This window comes from Vanessa atalanta, chromosome W (genome assembly GCF_905147765.1).
Source record: "Vanessa atalanta chromosome W, ilVanAtal1.2, whole genome shotgun sequence".
Classification (NCBI taxonomy): domain Eukaryota; kingdom Metazoa; phylum Arthropoda; class Insecta; order Lepidoptera; family Nymphalidae; genus Vanessa; species Vanessa atalanta.
In genome coordinates, this window is record NC_061901.1 from 6,550,093 (window position 1) to 6,555,219 (window position 5,127).

Here is a 5,127-nt window from a genome sequence, read left to right on the forward strand (position 1 = left end):
GAAAGTGTCATCTACGTACCGTTTATAAAACCTAGGTGTTATTGGTCCGGAGCGAAGAGCCCTCTCCTCTAGGTCTTCCATGAATATATCAGCGATCACGGGGGATACTGGGGAACCCATGGCTACTCCGTCAACTTGTACATAGAATTCATCATTCCACAATAAATAACCAGATGTGAGGCAGTGATGTAACAGCTCTGCATATTCAATAGGCATGTTGTGTGTCTGTAGCTTCCTCTTGACAATTTCGATGCAGTCTTGTATGGGTAAGCAGGTAAACAATTACTGGACATCAAAACTAACCATTGTCTCGTTGTTGGTTAATTTAAGGTCTTTGATTTCACCAACAAACTGGTAAGAATCCTTGACATACGCCGCAGTGTGTCCTCTGAGGGGTGATAATATCCTTGCTATGTGTTGAGCCAATCTATATGTTGGTGTATCGATTTGGCTTACAATAGGACGCAGCGGAGCACCAGTTTTATGGATCTTAGGTAACCCATACAGTTTTGGTGGCTTTGCACATGTAGGCACGAGTGATTTTTTGTCCAGATTAAATTTTTCTTGATGTTTAGATATTAGCGCGGATGTCTTTTTAAGAATATTATTGGTAGGGTCTTTAATTACTTTTTTATAAGTTTTTACATCCGATAAAATCGCGGAAATTTTCTGGTTATAATCACACGTATCCATCACAACGGTCGCGTTTCCCTTATCTGCTCGGAGGACTGTAATGTCTTTATTATTGCGTAAGTTCTTCAGTGCTATAGATTCATCACGAGTAAGGTTTTTTTTCGGTGGCCGGCTTCGACGTAAAACACTCGAAATGTCCTGTCGAATAGCTTCCGAGTCTTCCTTTGTGTAAAATTAATATAAATTCCTTAATATAAAAATTGTAATGTCTCAGGATAATGTTTCTTACATGGAAGCTGCCTCTCGCTTTCCTAGTGTCCGTAGATCCTATGCAGAGGTAGCAAAAGAGTTGTTCTCCGTTCCCACATACATCCCAACTAACCCTGGTCCTTCTAAGTCCACCCCCTGTCTTAGTAAATCATACAGACAAACCATTGTCCGCTCTCCCTCCCCTAGACTTCCTCAAGGGAAGGGGTATGATAAACATGCCCATCAAGCCATAGTTGGCAATTGCCCCTCCTCCTCTCCTAATGGTTGTGCCTTAAATGTTGCTAACCCGTCCCCTCCTAATAATAATCCTAACTTATTGGAACTACTCACAAAAATCCTCTTAAATATCCTCAGTACATGCAATGAAATCCCTTTACCGTCCAACGTTGCCAATGACCTAAATCAATTATTTAATATCCTCCACAATGGCCCCAATCAGATTCCTTCAATGGAACTGCAAAAGCGTCCGTCCTAAGAAACCTGAACTCCTCTCACTTATTAATTTGTATAAACCTGTCATTATTGCCATCTCTGAGACATGGTTGATTCCCGGTTCTCGATTTCGGATTCCGGGTTTCACCTGTTTGAAGGATGACAGAAGTGATGGGTATGCAGGTAGTGCCATCTTGATCAGGCACTCCATTCCCTTCTCCCAAATCCCCTTACCTCCTTTTAGCCAGCACATCAATGCTGTAGCTATAAAAGCCTTCAACATTTCCTTTTTATCTATTTACATTCCCCGTCCTACTCCTTCACTTGCTCCTGAGTTACATTCCATTTTATCTTCTCTCCCAAGCCCTGTTCTTGTTATGGGGGATTTTAATGCCCACCATACATTATGGGGTTCCTATTTCTGTGATGGATTTGCTCCCTTGTTGGTGGATATCGCTGATGATGTAAATTTTTGCATTCTCAATGATGGTTCGCCTACTCGTAGAGTTTATCCTAATCAGAATCCTAATTCTGCTGTTGATTTATCCCTAGCATCTCCCTCCCTATCCTCGCAAATATGTTGGAACATCCTTCCATCGACATTTGGAAGTGACCATTTCCCTATCCTTCTATCATTAAACAACAGATCCATTGCTCCTACCAAATCATCCCCTCTCCTAAAATATAAACTTAAAAACGTTAACTGGTTAGCATATTCTAACTCTGTTGATGTCATGTTGAACTCCCTCCCTGATTTTGTAAATGGTGAAAATGCTGTTGCATACTACGAACTTTTCCTTAATATTATCAAATCCTCCGCTCATACCCATTTTCCACAAAAAAATATTAATAAAAAGATTTATTTCTCCCCACCTTGGTGGGATGAAGAATGTAATGCCAACAGAGATCTGAAGCCGAAGAGTCATATACTGCATCTATGACTACACAGAATTTCATCAAATATCAGCGTATAGATGCCAAAATTAAAAAATTATTTTCTAAAAAGAAAAAGCAGGGTTGGATCAATTTCTGTGAATCCCTTAGTCCTCGGTCTCCCCCTCAAATAGTTTGGAGAAATCTTAAGAAATTTCGCCGCTCCCTCAATTCAGAAAACCTAAACGCCTATAATCCGTCCGAATGGCTTAATGATTTTACTACCAAACTTGCACCTCCCTTTGTACCATGCCAAGATAGTTTTATAAACTTTACTCCAACCTCAGTCTCGGATGATATGGATAGTTCGTTTACACTCTCTGAGCTACACACAGTTCTAAATGGACTTAAGGACTCGTCACCAGGGGAAGATGGCGTGCCCTACTCCTTTATAATAAACCTCAGTGATAAAGCTAAATGCGTCTATCTGAATATAATTAATGCTTTTTTCTTAACAGGAATCGTCCCGGAATCTTCGAAGTCCCAAATTATTATTCCCATACTCAAACCAGGAAAAAGCCCTTTGGATCCAAATTCCTATAGACCCATTGCTTTATCGTCTACATTAGTGAAAGTTACTGAACATCTCCTAAAAAACCGTTTGGAATGGATAATGGAAAGCAGGAATATTCTCTCGCCCTCTCAATTCGGCTTTCGAAAGGGTTTGAGCACTCTTGATAGTCTCAGCATTCTCACGACAGACATTCGAATAGCCTTCTCTAACGGAGAGTACCTTGTGGGTGTTTTTCTAGATATTTCTTCGCCATATGATAATGTTCTTCTTCCGGTACTCAGGCAGAAACTGCAACAGCTGAGTATCCCTCCGAGGATTACTCATTTCATATGTAATCTGCTATTTTGCAGATCAATTACCGTTAAACATCAAAATTATATTCTCCCCCCCAGATTTGTCTGGAAAGGTCTCCCGCAAGGTTCAGTCCTCAGCCCTCTGCTTTACAGTATTTATACCTATGATCTCGAATTGTCTGTTAACAACTTTTGTAACATTCTTCAATATGCCGATGACATTGTTTTATATCTTAAATCTTCTTCTATTCAAAATTTAACTTTGCCCTATGGCTCTCTGACCATGGCTTATCTTTATCAATAGATAAGACCCAGGCAGTTGTTTTTACTCGGAAAAGACTAATTCCTGTCTTTGACTTGGTTTGTGGGGATCAACGAATCAACTTTGTCAACAAGACGAAATTTCTAGGCATAATACTCGACAACAAACTGAACGGAATTTATCACTCTGAGCATATTATTAAAAAATGTGAAAAGGGCATTAACGTCCTTAGAGCAGTCTCAGGAGTCTGGTGGGGAGCTCACCCCTATTCTCTTAAACTACTGTACAATGCAATAGTTCGTAGTCATTTAGACTATGGACTGTTTGTCTTAGAACCCCTAAATAAAGCCGTTTCTGATAAGATTAATAAAATTCAATACAAATGCCTTAGGATAATTATAGGAGCTATGAAAACTTCTCCCACTAACGCTCTGCAAGTTGAATGTGTTGATCCTCCACTCCAACTGAGAAGACAATTTTTATGCGACCGTTTTGTGGTAAAATCATTACAGTTATCCTCTCATCCTCTCTGGTCCCGTTTAAGCGAATTGTCCCAACTCTGCGTTGGGGCGAACCCCAAAAGTCCATCCTTACTATTAGACAGTTTTTTAAAATTTACGAAACTCCCACATCCTATCTTAAGGTTCCAGTCAAATCCTCTTTTTTCCACTCCATTTAGAGCTCTAGTCTATAATCCATCTATTATCACAGATCTTGGTCTTATTAAAGGGGCCCCTGATTCAAATTCTAAATTTCAAAGATTTTTTAATCAAAATTGGTCAAATCATTTACTTATATTTACTGATGCCTCAAAACTATCCCCTGATAGCTGCGTCGGCTCAGCCTGTTGGATCCCTAAATTCAAAATTGTCCTTCAATTTAAATCCTCTCCTGAAACATCCATCTTTTCTGGTGAAGCGATTGCGATTTTGGAAGCCATCCTTTTTGCCCACTCCCATGACCTCAGAAATACGGTAATTCTGACAGATTCTTTGAGTTGTCTGTTGGCAATTAAGGAAAATCCGTTTCGTAGTAGGCGAAAATTTTTTATCATCTTTAAGATCAGGGAGGCATTGTTTTCCTGTCATCAAAAAGGGCTGGAAATATCGCTTGCCTGGATACCAAGCCACTCTGGTATATCCGATAATGATGCAGCAGACTCGTTCGCTAGAGCTGCTATAACAACTGGCTCTCTTGAACATTTTAAAAATTCATCTTAGGACTTGTGTGCTTTAGCGAAAACTTATCTGGATAAATCCTGGAACTCTATTTGGAAAGTTTCATCAAAATCTAAAGGTAGATTTTACGCATCTCTACAACCAGATATTCCAAGGCGACCTTGGTTTTCTCTTCACAGGCAAGCTAATCGTTGGGTCACCACAACTATCTGCCGACTACGCCTTGGACATGCATGTACCCCCATACATCTTTGTAAAATTAGAGTCAGAGATCACTCTTTGTGTGAATGTGGCCTAGACGAAGGTTCCTTATCCCATATACTGTTTTCTTGCCCCAAACTCCTCCATCCCTTATATGACGTTCTCCCTCCTAAAGCTCCTCGCCCTATTAATGTTCAATGTTTGTTAATGTTTGTGTTCAGTCCATTTTGTAAATTTTTATGTAAATATATTGAGCGTAATAACATTAAGTTGTAAATATTTTTGTGTTTGTTCATATATGTTATCTTAATAATAATTTATGTTTATCTAATTATTTATTATTGTGTTGTTTTGTTGTTGTTTTACATAGAGTCAACTTCTATTATGCCTTCAAATTAAATTAAGCCTGTA